General features: G+C 47.1%; 1 protein-coding gene across 2 annotated transcripts in view; it reads right to left on the bottom strand.

Moving 5' to 3' along the window:
* Positions 1–12,306, bottom strand: part of SAE1 (SUMO1 activating enzyme subunit 1) — a 79,954-nt gene that overhangs the window by 19,255 nt on the left and 48,393 nt on the right. The window lies entirely within an intron of this gene.

Here is a 12,306-nt window from a genome sequence, read left to right as displayed (position 1 = left end):
CTGAGCAATGACCGAAGCCTTGCCAAGTGCAAGCCGCTGGAACCGCACAATCCATGGCCCAGTGGCCACTGTGTGGGGAAAATGAGTGAGGCTGCTTGATTTCCAGCAGCCAGGGTGGTGGGCAGCAGGAGCCCGTGCTGGCTGTCTCCAGGCAATCCTCTCATTTCTGTGTCAGCAACAGAAGCACCAACTGTCACGAGGGACGGAGAGGAGAGGACCATTTTTCCAGCTCCACCACAAAGCTTGTCATCTTTTGGTTAGAAAATCCAGCTAGCTCTTGGAACAAAGCTCAAACCGTTATAATAATCAGAGAACAGCGCCTACAATGTGCCAGGCACTGTTCTTAACGTTTTATGTGCATTAACTAATGCTCATCCTCAGTGACCTGGTGAGGGAGGTATTACTCTCCCCACTTTACTGATGAAGAAACTGAAGTTCAAAGAGATGAAGTGGCTTGTTCAATGTAACTGTCCATAAGCAGTGGAGGAGAAATGCCAACTCAGATCTGGCTTCAAAATCGGTGTTTCTTAACCCTAATCGAATCCAGGAGAAATGGTTTAAGACAACCAGGAATGCAGCCCCAAGGATTCCAAGTGGTCTGGCTCTTTGCCCCTAACCTCAGGAAGACTCCTATTCAACCATATTTTTGGGAGATGCATTTTCCAGATGGGCCCTGCCCTCTCCCAACTGGTCCATTAATTTTAAGTTGCTAGTTCAGTGGGTGAGAAGTGGAGGCAGAGGCCGTCCGAAACCTCGCCTCAGAAAGAAGATGGCACGAAGAGGAGGAGGACAAAGGCAGCCAGCAGCTGGCCCCGCTGTCTCTCTGGGCCCCTTGCCCGGTCCTGGTGCAGGCCGTCTGGCCGAGGGCCGGCAGGCTGGCACTGTCCAGATACCTCGCTGACCACATCTGAAGTCCTCTCAGGGCCTCTGGGAAGAGGGCCAGTCAGTCCGGCCACTTACTTGCAGCAAAGCAAACAGAAGCTGTATTTTTCACTCTTTTTCAAATGTCAGCACTCCAGTCAGCAGGGGTCATGGGGGATAGGGAGAAGCCCGTGTCCTGAACAGGCAGCAGCCCCAGAACTGACCCTATCCCCTAACAAGCTCTTGCTTATTAAATTCTCCTCTTTGTTCTGCTTTTCACCCCTCCCAAATAGCCAGTCAGCTATGCACATAGGCGCGCGCGCGCGCGCACACACACACACACACCCACCCACCCCCCCCCCCCACTGTTGACACTGCAATTCTGAAGAGCACCTCTTCACCAGTTTCCAGATTATAAAATTGTTCCATTAAGATCAAATATTGTCAGGGATGGAGAGCTACTCTGCCAAAAGATGACTCATCGCATAGTATCAAAACACTGCACAAAATTAGAGTTCCAAAGTTGATTAACTTCATCTGAACCTTTTAATTAACTCAGGTTGTTAAAGTCTAAGGGAATGACATTCATCGCTACAGATGATAGGCTAGTGTGTCTGCCCAAGTTCAGGACTTGCCCATGTCATGGAAAAAGGCAAACTTCAAAAAAGGAGAAACCAAGTACCTTTTCATTTGTTAGAAGAAAAACAATGTACATGCGAATATACTACTATTCTGAAAAAAGGAAATTAACACTCAAATTCAAATTTAAACTGAATCAGAGTATCAGATTCGTGTTGTAACAGAAATCTGGAAAGCAGCACTATTATTTATTTATTTATTTATTTATTTTTAAGATTTTATTTTTACTTATTCGACGAGAGAGAGGGAACACAAGCAGGGGGAGTGGGAGAGAGGAGCAGGCTTCCCGCCGAGCAGGGAGCCTGATGTGGGGCTCGATCCCAGACCCTGGGATCATGACCTGAGCCGAAGGCAGATGCTTAACCATCTGAGCCACCCAGGCGCCCCTATTTTATTTATTTTTTAAAAGATTTTATTTATTTGACAGAGACACAGCGAGAGAGGGAACACAAGCAGGGGGAGTGGGAGAGGGAGAAGCAGGCTTCCCGCAGAGCAGGGAGCCCGATGCGGGGCTCGATCCCAGGACCCTGGGATCATGACCCGAGCCGAAGGCAGTCGCTCAACCAACTGAGCCACCCAGGCGCCCCTATTTTATTTATTTTTTAAAAGATTTTATTTATTTGACAGAGACACAGCGAGAGAGGGAACACAAGCAGGGGGAGTGGGAGAGGGAGAAGCAGCCTTCCCGTGGAGCAGGGAGCCCGATGTGGGGCTCGATCCCAGACCCTGGGATCATGACCTGAGCCGAAGGCAGACGCTTAACGACTGAGCCACCCAGGCGCCCCATGGAGAGGGAGAGAGTCTTAAGCAGACTCTGCACTGAGCAGGGCTCGATCTCACAACCCTGAGATCATGACCTGAGCCAAAATTAAGAGTCCAATGCTTAACATAACCAAGCCATCCAGGCACCCCCGTCCCACAAAGCCTATCTTTTAAGGCAAAACATGAGGTCTCATGTTTGGTCAATTGCTCTTTCCAATAAATACATACCAAGGATGGTAATAACTAGAATTATTGTGATGATTTCACAGTGTATACAAATATCGAATCATTATGTTGTAACCTGAAATACAGTGTTATAGGTCAAGTACATCTCAATAAAAACAAATATATAAATAAGTAATGGGCACCGATTTTGTGCCAGGCCCTGAGCTGGACAGGGGAAAGCAAAACGCACACACTGCCCTCTCAGAGCATTTAGGGAAGGTGACAAAATTACATACAGAATAACAAAAAGTGGGAACCAGCAGAGGTGCTCTGAGAGAGCACTGCTGGATGGAATGGGGCGGTCTCACTGGCTGGAACCATCTCATCCGCACTGGCCGCCAGGCCTGAACACTGACCCTGGGCACACTCTCACCCTTGGCACATCCACGGGCTATTTCAAAGCCAAGGGAGCTTTGAAACTGGCAGGCGGCAGCAGTAAGGAGCACAGCGCTGGAGCCAAACTGCCTGGGCTGGATCCCCACTTTTCCACTTACTATGACCTTGGGCCTGTGAAAACATCCTCGAGCCTCCTCTGTAAAATGGGAATCATTAAGAGCACTTCCCTTACGGGGTTTAAAAACCAAGTGAAGTAGTCCCCGCAAAGCAGCCCGGACAGCGCCAGGTGCAGCGAGAGCACCGGGTAAATGACAGAGCTCCAGAGCCGCTGCTCTTCCACAACCTCCATAAACCCAGCTTGCTCGCCCTCGGAGGAACTGACATACTTCGTCACTTCACTCTGTTACCATCACTAACTCAGCTGTGAGCTCTGGAGGCTCCAGTGACTCGGCTCTGAGCAATCCTGATACTCTGCATACCCCCCGCCCTCTTTCCTCTAATACTCGGATCTCAGGGTATGATCTTACAGTCATTTGTGTAAATTCACTGTACAAGGACGGGATTTGTCTCCTCTGCTGGATTTTTGTGCTTGTGGGACAGAAACCGTATCTGCTTTGTTCACTATTCTCTACTTAATGCCTAGCACAGGGCACGCCCCATAGTGGGCACTGAGAAACTCTCCACTCGGGCGAAGGACGGACACCAGTCACACATGAGGGGCTCATGACAGCCGACACAGGATCCTCACCCACCCTTACCAGGCCTGTTCTTCTATTCAGAATATAGTTTTCAACATAACCAGGATGGATCTGTTCCTTACCATGTATTTACATATATGGTAGATTTGGAAAGTCCAGCAAGAAACAAAAAAACATACACAGTGCACCACGTGTGTCCTCAAGAGGGAAACGAGATGAAATCTGGCTTTCAAGGCCAGGGGCGCCTGGGTGGCTCAGTCGGTTAAGCATCTGCCTTCAGGGGCTGTCATGATCCCAGGGTCCTGGGATCGAGTCCCACATCGGGCTCCCTGCTCGGCAGGAAGCCTGCTTCTCCCTCTCCCACTCCCCCTGCTTGTGTTCTCTCTCTCCCCTTTCTCTCAGTCAAATAAATAAACAAAATCTTTAAAAAAACAAAAAACAAAAAAAATCAAGGCCGTATCTGAGGGCTAAAGGTGCAGAAAAGCCAGCCCGCAGGCATGAAGCTCCAAGGAGGGCCAGAGCTGGACTGGGGAAGGCAGGGACGTTTCAGGGAAGTCACTGTGAGTTTGGCTCTTGCAGCCTCCTGCCTTTTGAGGTGCCTGGTCATCTGTTCAGCTCAGTTCCACATTACTTGCCCCTTCTTTTACTTCACTCTTTAACCACAGAAACTTACAAGTAGGTGTGTGCATATACTCATTCATTCATTTTTTCATCCACAAACGTTTCCTGAGCACCTGCACTCCACCCTCACACCCCCTTGCTGAGCCTGTGCTGGGGACCCAGAAGCGATCCAGACAGCACCAGGTCCTGCCATCCACAGAGGGCACACTCATAATTCCTGACTGTCACGACTGTCACCATGGCCACACAGTACTTTGATCTCACTCTCCAGAGAGCCTCACCACTGGAGTGGCCTCCCCTGAAGACTTGCTCTGAAATGCCCCTTCTGAGCTCCAAGTCCGGGCCACCCTTTCACCTCTCCAGTGAAACCTGGTTTGGGACCTCATCGCGTAACAGCTCAAAACAGAAAAAGAAAGCGGTCTCTTATTATTTACATCTCACTCTCTTCGGAAAAGAATTTGAAGTAGCCGCAGGCAAGTTACTGGGGGGAGGGGTGGGGAAGGCAGTGCTATTTCTCAGAAATGACCTGAAAACAAGATGCCGTTTTTTGACTACCAAATTAAAGGCCAAGATTACTCACCTAAGCAAGAAGGCAGAGGAACTGCTCTGTCACTGAGCTCTGGTGGCAGGGTAAATGCTCAGTAAACCATAAGAAAATGTGGTACTGGGTGCCTGGGTGGCTCAGTCGGTTAAGCGACTGCCTTCGGCTCAGGTCATGATCCTGGAGTCCCGGGATCGGGTCCCGCATCGGGCTCCCTGCTCGGCGGGGAGCCTGCTTCTCCCTCTGACCCTCCTCCCTCTCATGCTCTCTGTCTCTCATTCTCTCTCTCGCAAATAAATAAAATCTTTAAAAATAATAATAATAAAAATAAATAAATAAATAAATAAAATCTTTAAAAAAAAAGAAAATGTGGTACTGAGGATCTTTACAAAGGGCCATGCCCCTTGGCCAGTGATTGAATTATGTATAAATGGTCACTACCATGTTATTTATACGACAGAAAATCTGGAAATGATATCAGATGGTAGGATGGTTACGTAAAACATATTGACAGATTGGAATATTATTAATCTATTAAAATTATGTTTAAGCAGGTTTTAGTCAGGGGCGCCTGGGTGGCTCAGTTAGTTGGGCATCCGACTCTTGGTTTCGGCTCAAGTCACAATCTCATGGGTTGTGGGATTGAGCCTCATGTCAGGCTCCTCACTTGGCAGGGCGTCTGCTTGAAAGAGTCTTTCCCTCTGCGCTACCCCCAACAAAGATAAATACATCTTAAAACAAAAACAAAAACCACACACCCTAATTTAGGTTAAAAAAAAAAAATCCTACAGGGGCACCTGGCTGGCTCAGTCAATGGAGTGTGTGACTCTTGATCTCGGGGTTGTGAGTTCGAGCCCCACAATGGGTGTGGAGATTACTTAAAAATAAAACCTTAGGGGCGCCTGGGTGGCTCAGTTGGTTAAGCGACTGCCTTCGGCTCAGGTCATGATCCTGGAGTCCCGGGATCGAGTCCCGCATTGGGCTCCCTGCTCAGCGGGGAGCCTGCTTCTCCCTCTGACCCTCCTCCCTCTCGTGCTCTCTGTCTCTCATTCTCTCTCTCGCAAATAAATAAATAAAATCTTTAAAATAAATAAATAAATAAAATAAAACCTTAAAAAAATTCTATAAATCCTATATTCAGAATGCACTCCACTATGTAAAAACAAAACAGAATGAGGTAAGGTACAACTGTTCCCACCCCATTCTAGAGGTGGGAAACTGAGGCTTGGGACAGAGAGGCTCAGGGTCACAATGGACTCAAAGCTCACCACATTCATAACCTCAATGCTATACCCCCTCCCTAGGAGCAGAGACAAGATAGGAGACATGCTAGTTCACAAAATAAAAATCACTTCAAATGGATTTGGCTCCCCACCCCAGAGCCCACCAGTTTAGAATAATGCCAACCACTCAGTCAGACTCCTATCCAGCCAAATACTGATTCTCCTCTAAAAAATGTCAAGTGATTCCTGAGCTTGACTCTCACCTTTGAAGCAGAACATTTTGACTAGTATGCAAAGACTGTATGTAACTTACAAAAAGAAGAGGACAAGGAAATTCTAAAACGCAGAGACAATTACGTAGAGGGCACGCAGAGAGATCCACAGCCCCCCGCCGCAGGGCCCCTTCCCTCTCAGCGTTGCCAACCGCACCCTCTACTCACAGAGCGGTTCTGACAGAGCCCTCTGCATTCACACTCACCCTGCCTGGTCACAAGCAGCAGGGAGACAGGGGCTTTTCTCTAGCCCAGCACTTGAGTGGCACATGACCTTGACTCTGGGCATCTGCTGCTCTCTGCCAACGGCTCTCACCGAGGGAAGATGGCACAGGACATTCCCGTGACTGTGGTCTGACAGTAGGAGAAAAGATGGGAGGCGCTGAACAAGAACTGCAGCTGGGCTGGGGGCCCAAGAGCAGCTCAAACACAGGCTAATGCCGGGGGTGGGGGAGACATAGGGCTGCAAAGCAAACAACCAGGCAGGTCTCGCTGACAATGCTGCCCATTATTACAGTCTGTTCTCAGGGGCCTCAGGTTCCCATCTGCCAAAGTGGGATAAGGAAATGTCACAGGGCTCTTGTGAAATTCAGATTTGTAAAATGGACATAATGCCATTATTGGTGGTGCTAATATAGTCGACCCTTGAACAACACAGAGGTTTAGAGGCACTGACCCCCCGTGAACACGACAATCCACATATAACTTTGATTCTCCAAAAACTTCACTACTAACAGCCTACTGCTAGCCGGAAGCCTTAGTGATAACAGAAACAGTTGGTTAACAAGTATTTGTGTCCTATCTATTACATACTGTATTCTTACAATAAAGTAAGGTAGAGAAAAGGAAATGTTATTAAGAAAATCACAGGGGAGTGCCTGGGTGGCTCAGTCGTTAAGCGTCTGTCTTCGGCTCAGGTCATGATCCCAGGGTCCTGGGATCGAGTCCCACATCGGGCTCCCTGCTCGGCAGGAAGCCTGTTTCTCCCTCTCCCACTCCCCCTGCTTGTGTTCCTGCTCTCGCTCTCTCTCTCTCTATCAAATAAATAAATAAAATCTTTAAAAAAAAAAAAAAAGAAAGAAAGAAAATCACAGGGAAGAGAAAATAATTTTACAGTACTGTACGGTATTTATCAAAAAAAAATTCATGTGTAAGTGGACCTGCACATTTCAAATCTGTGTTGTTCAAGGCTCCGCTGTAATTGAAATCTGACTGCGTTGGACAACACTTAGACACTTACTAGGTTTGGTGACCCTGGACAAATGACGGCCTGTCCAACAGTCAATATCCTCATATGACAATGGACGATCATAATAAGATCGGCTCTCACGAGGGCGTTATGAAGATTTAATGGGATTGTGACACATGTAAAGCTCTTAATCAACAATGATGAAAGCACAACAGGGGCCGGGCCTTTGTTTAATCCCTGCTGTCCGATGAGGCGGACTTAGGGTTATGCCCATTTGTCAGACTGAAGAGCGGAGCAGTGCCTCACCAGGATGGGTTTTCTCGCCAGTCTATCCGCTGACGGCTGTGAGGCACTAGACCATCCTTACGGGGCACCTCTGCCCTTCCCCTCAGCTCTCTTCTCTCACATGGCACTGCCTTGCTTTCTGAATGACTGCGGTCTGCGTTCTCCACCACTGATAAGGCAGTGGCCCCAAAACACCAAAACAGAACAACCACCACCAAAAAACCACTGCTTTTTTTCTTTCGCCCTTCCTACAAATTATTTTTAAACATCTGTGGTCATGACAGCAGCAAATCAACAAGTACTCGACTGCCACCCCCTTATCGGAACCCACTTCCCTGTGGCCGTCTCCTCCTCAGTGGTCCTTGTCACTGCTGGACACTGCTGTAACACCCAGTGGGGAATGCCAGGCCCGAATGGGAACGGCTGCCCTTGACCTGGTCCGCAAAGGTCCCAAGTTCTAAAATAAGAAGTTCCCTCTGAACAGAACTCATCACCAAATCAAGCTGAGGCCGAGAGACAAAGACAATTACAAATCCTAAAAACAAGGAGTTAAGTAGGGAGTGTGGTCGGGCAGGGAGAATTGGAGGAGGAGGCATCAAAACACAAAGTTTTCTAGAGTCTACAACAGGAAAAAAAATATTACAAAGCACCCACCATCAAGACACCTTGCAAAAGAATCCACACGGAGAGGATGAAAAATGAGATATAAAATACCAGAAAGCTCTAGTAGGGGCGCCTGGCTGGCTCACTCAGGAGCATGAAACTCTTGATCTCAGGGTCACAGGTTCAAGCCCCAGGTCGGGTGTAGAGGTTACTAAAAAAAAAATAAGTAAACCTAAAAAAAGAAAGTTCTAGAAGAATATACAAGAAATGGCTGTTTCCTCTGAAGTTACCTATACATTTTACTAATCTGTTTCATTTTTACAATTTAAAAAAGGAGAAAACAGAACTACTTTGAAGGCTCTCATATATATGATCATCGCAAGTATAAAGTTCTCAAAATCTCCATTTCTACAGAGGCCACGAAGTGAAGGGACTTGCTTAAGGTCAAGAAATATATGCAGAGCTGGGACCTAAACTTCTTCTTTCCATTTCCAACTCTGGAGACTTCAAGGTATAGGTGACTGAGAAGATTCTACGGGCAGGAGAAAGGAGATGTGAACCCCAAACTTGTCTGGCTAGATTTACAAACCAAGAAAAGAGCCTAATCCCCCAGTGAAGGGCCCTGACCTCTCCAGCTCCTACCAGAGACAGGAGCTGCTGGTTGTTAACAAGCCCTTGCTCTCTGGACACAGAAGTTAAAGGCGTGGAAATACTTCTCCATCCTTTAGATGCTTATGGCACAGTCCTACAGCTACGTCTGGGTCTTCCAGGTACTTCCAGGCTTGTGCCACAGTGGAGAAAAGGACTCAGGCAAATTAGCACCATCTAAGCAGCTTTACATGAGCCTAAAATAAACTAATGAAGCCACAGGTTAAGAATTAGCAAAATTCTGGGGTGCGTGGGTGGCTCAGTTGGTTAAGCATTTGCCTGCCCTTGGCTCAGGTCACGATCCCAGCATCCTGGGATCAGCCCGCATCGGGCTCCCTGCTCAGCGGGGAGTCTGCTTCTCCCTCTGCCTCTGCCCATCCCCCACTCATGCTCTCTAATAAATACAATCTTAAAAAACAAAACAAAACAAAAAGGAATTAGCAAAACTCTCCAAACGTAGGACAGGTGGCCTCAGCAATCAATCGACCCACACTGACCAAGCCCATTCTGCATCAGGCCTCTGCTGGACAGTCAAGAGACGAGGGAGCCCACAAGACAGCCCTCAAGTCAGCTCTGTTGTCTGGGGGTGGCATGGGGATTACAGAGGAAGGAAACCCAACTCAGATAAGGGGAGTTAGGTTCCTGGAGGTAGCACTGGAGCTGAGCAATGAGGGTTAAGTGGGAAGGGCTGAAGCAGGATATTCCAGGCAGAAGAAATGGAAATGTGCATAGAAATGAAGGGGGTGACAGCAAGTAGTTCAGTAAGAGTGTAGGGTTCAAGGACGGCAGAAGGGAATGGAAAGGAGAAAAGAGATCAGTGGGTCCCAGGTCTAGAATGCCAAGCCACAAAGTTTAAATTGTATCCTGATGGCAAAAAAGATTCATGGAAGGGTTTCAGTTTTTAGAAAGATCAATCTGGTGACTGAAAATGGATTAGAAGGAGGAGCTCTAAAGGCAGAGGCTGGTAAAAGGACCACAGCACTGATGAAGGCTGCCGGTGAGAGGCAGTCCTATGGGAGAACTCGTGGTCATCTGAATAGGAGGGAGGGAAATCAGGTCTCCAGTGAACTCGGGTTCCAGAGAGCACCACACAGAGTGCTGGGCTGGGCTCTAGGTGAAAGGAGCTGCCAATCATGCATATGAACTTCACGAATGCCCCGCAGAAGAGAAAAAGGCAAATAGGCTGGAACAAAGTTAACAGCTTAATTTGGAGCATTGGCTTCCAACAGATTCATTCTGGCTCTGGGTAAACACAGACAGCATAATAGGACACCTCATCTTTAATCCACCCACAACCAAAGAGGCTCAGCAGGGGGAAGTGAGTTACAAGAGGCCACCACTGTATCTATGCCCTTTGCTCCCCTAGTACCTGCCTCCAAGCCACCATTTGTATTTTTAGTAAGTTCCTGCCCAGCTCCAGACAGAAGGAGAGTGTGACTTGTTTACATGCAAACACACCCCCTACAGTCTGCCTACCACTACTACTTGACAGAGGAAATTCTTTTTTGCAGAGCAAAGGCCCATAGTGGAGGCCAAGGAGACTTGCTCATCATCTCCTACCTAAATTCATCAAGGCTTTGCTGTTCTGGTGATGTGCGGTATTTCTCCCACAGCAAGGGTCTCTAGGCACCCTATACAGCTCTTTTCCAGAGGAACTGTACATGCAGAATACCAGATTCAGACCTCCCCACCATCTGAAGAGATGACGAGGATGTGCTGTTAAAATATGCCATTTTTGGGGCACCTGGGTGGCTCAGTCGTTAAGTGTCTGCCTTCAGCTCAGGTCATGATCCCAGGACCGTCCTGACCGTGCTGGGCTCCCTGCTCAGCAGAGGCCTGCTTCTCCCTCTCCCACTCCCCCTGCTTGTGTTGCCTCTCTCGCTATCTCTCTCTGTGTGTCAAATAAATAAATAAAATCTTTAAAAAATATATGCCATTCTATGGACCCCGCACAGATCACCAATAAGCCCTTTGCAAGTATTACTCATCAGCTATCAAATATCAGCATTTTTCCAGGTGCTGAGAATCGGTTCATTTGGAGACTATTTTTGTTTTTTGTTATTTTTAACGTTTTTTTTTTTTTTTTTTTAAGATTTTATTTATTTATTTGAGAGCGAGAGCACAAGTGGAGGTAGGGGCAAAGGGGGAGAGAAAGAGAGAAAGAGAGAGAGAAAAGGTGAGGCAGACAGACTCCCTGCTGAGCAGGGACCCCCCCACACACACAGGGCTTGATAACAGGACACGGAGATGACCTGAGCCAAAGTCAGATGTTTAACCAAGTGAGCCACCCAGGCGCCCTTATTTTTAACTTTTTTTTTTTAAACATATAATTTTTTTAAAGATTTTAATTTATTCATTTGAGACACCGAGATAGAGAGCGAGAGAGAGAGAGAGAGAGCACGAGCAGAGAGAGAGGCAGAGAGGGAGAAGCAGGCTCCCCAATGAGCCAGGAGCCCTATGTGGGGCTTGATCCCAGGACCCTGGGATCATGACCCGAGCCGAAGGCAGACGCTCAACCATCTGAGCCACTCAGGCGCCCCTATTTTTAACTTTTGAAGTAATTTTAGACATACAGAAAAACTGTACACAGAATTCCTGTATAACTTCATCTAGATTTCCCAAATGTTAACATTCTACCACATTTATCATTATTTCTCTATATCTACACATACTCATTTTTTCCTGAATGATCCAGCATTTGCCCCTAAATACTTCAGGGTGTATTTCCTAAAAACAAGAATATTCTCTCACATAACCACAAAACAATTATGCAAACCATGAAATTAACACTGACAGACTGTATCTAATCTATAGACCTTTTTCAAATTTTATCAACTGTCCCACTAATGTCCTCGAAAGCAAAAGAAAAGTCTTCCCCTGCTCTCGAATCCAATCTAGAATTCTCCATTCCACTTAGTTATCGTGTCTCTTTGTTCTCCTTTAATCTGGAACAAGAGTTCCTCAGTTCTTTGTGACACTTTGAAGAGTACAAGTCATTTACTTCACAGAATATTCTTCTATTCGAGTTGGTCTGAGGTTTCCTCGTAATTAGACTCACATTACCCACTTTGGACAGGAAATCCAGAGTGGTGGTGTGTCCTTCTCAGTGCATCCTCTCGGGATGCATTCCCGGAATATCAACTTTGATCTCTCGGTTGAGGTACAATCTGTCAGGGTTCTCTAAAGTCTCTCTCTGTAATTAGTTAAAAAGTATCTTGGGAAGAGACATCTCTTCTATTTCACAGCAAACCTTTCCGTTAGGTTTAGCATCCATCAAGGATTCTTTTTTTTTTTTTTTTTTAAGATTTTATTTATTTATTTGACAGAGAGAGACACAGCAAAAGAGGGACCACAAGCAGGGGGAGTGGGAGAGGAAGAAGCAGGCTTCCTGCGGAGCAGGGAG

Source organism: Mirounga angustirostris, unplaced genomic scaffold (assembly GCF_029215605.1).
Source record: "Mirounga angustirostris isolate CCGP_5_RB_7025 unplaced genomic scaffold, mMirAng1.0.hap1 SCAF_16, whole genome shotgun sequence".
NCBI classification, from domain to species: domain Eukaryota; kingdom Metazoa; phylum Chordata; class Mammalia; order Carnivora; family Phocidae; genus Mirounga; species Mirounga angustirostris.
This window is presented reverse-complemented; position numbering and strand designations above follow the sequence as displayed.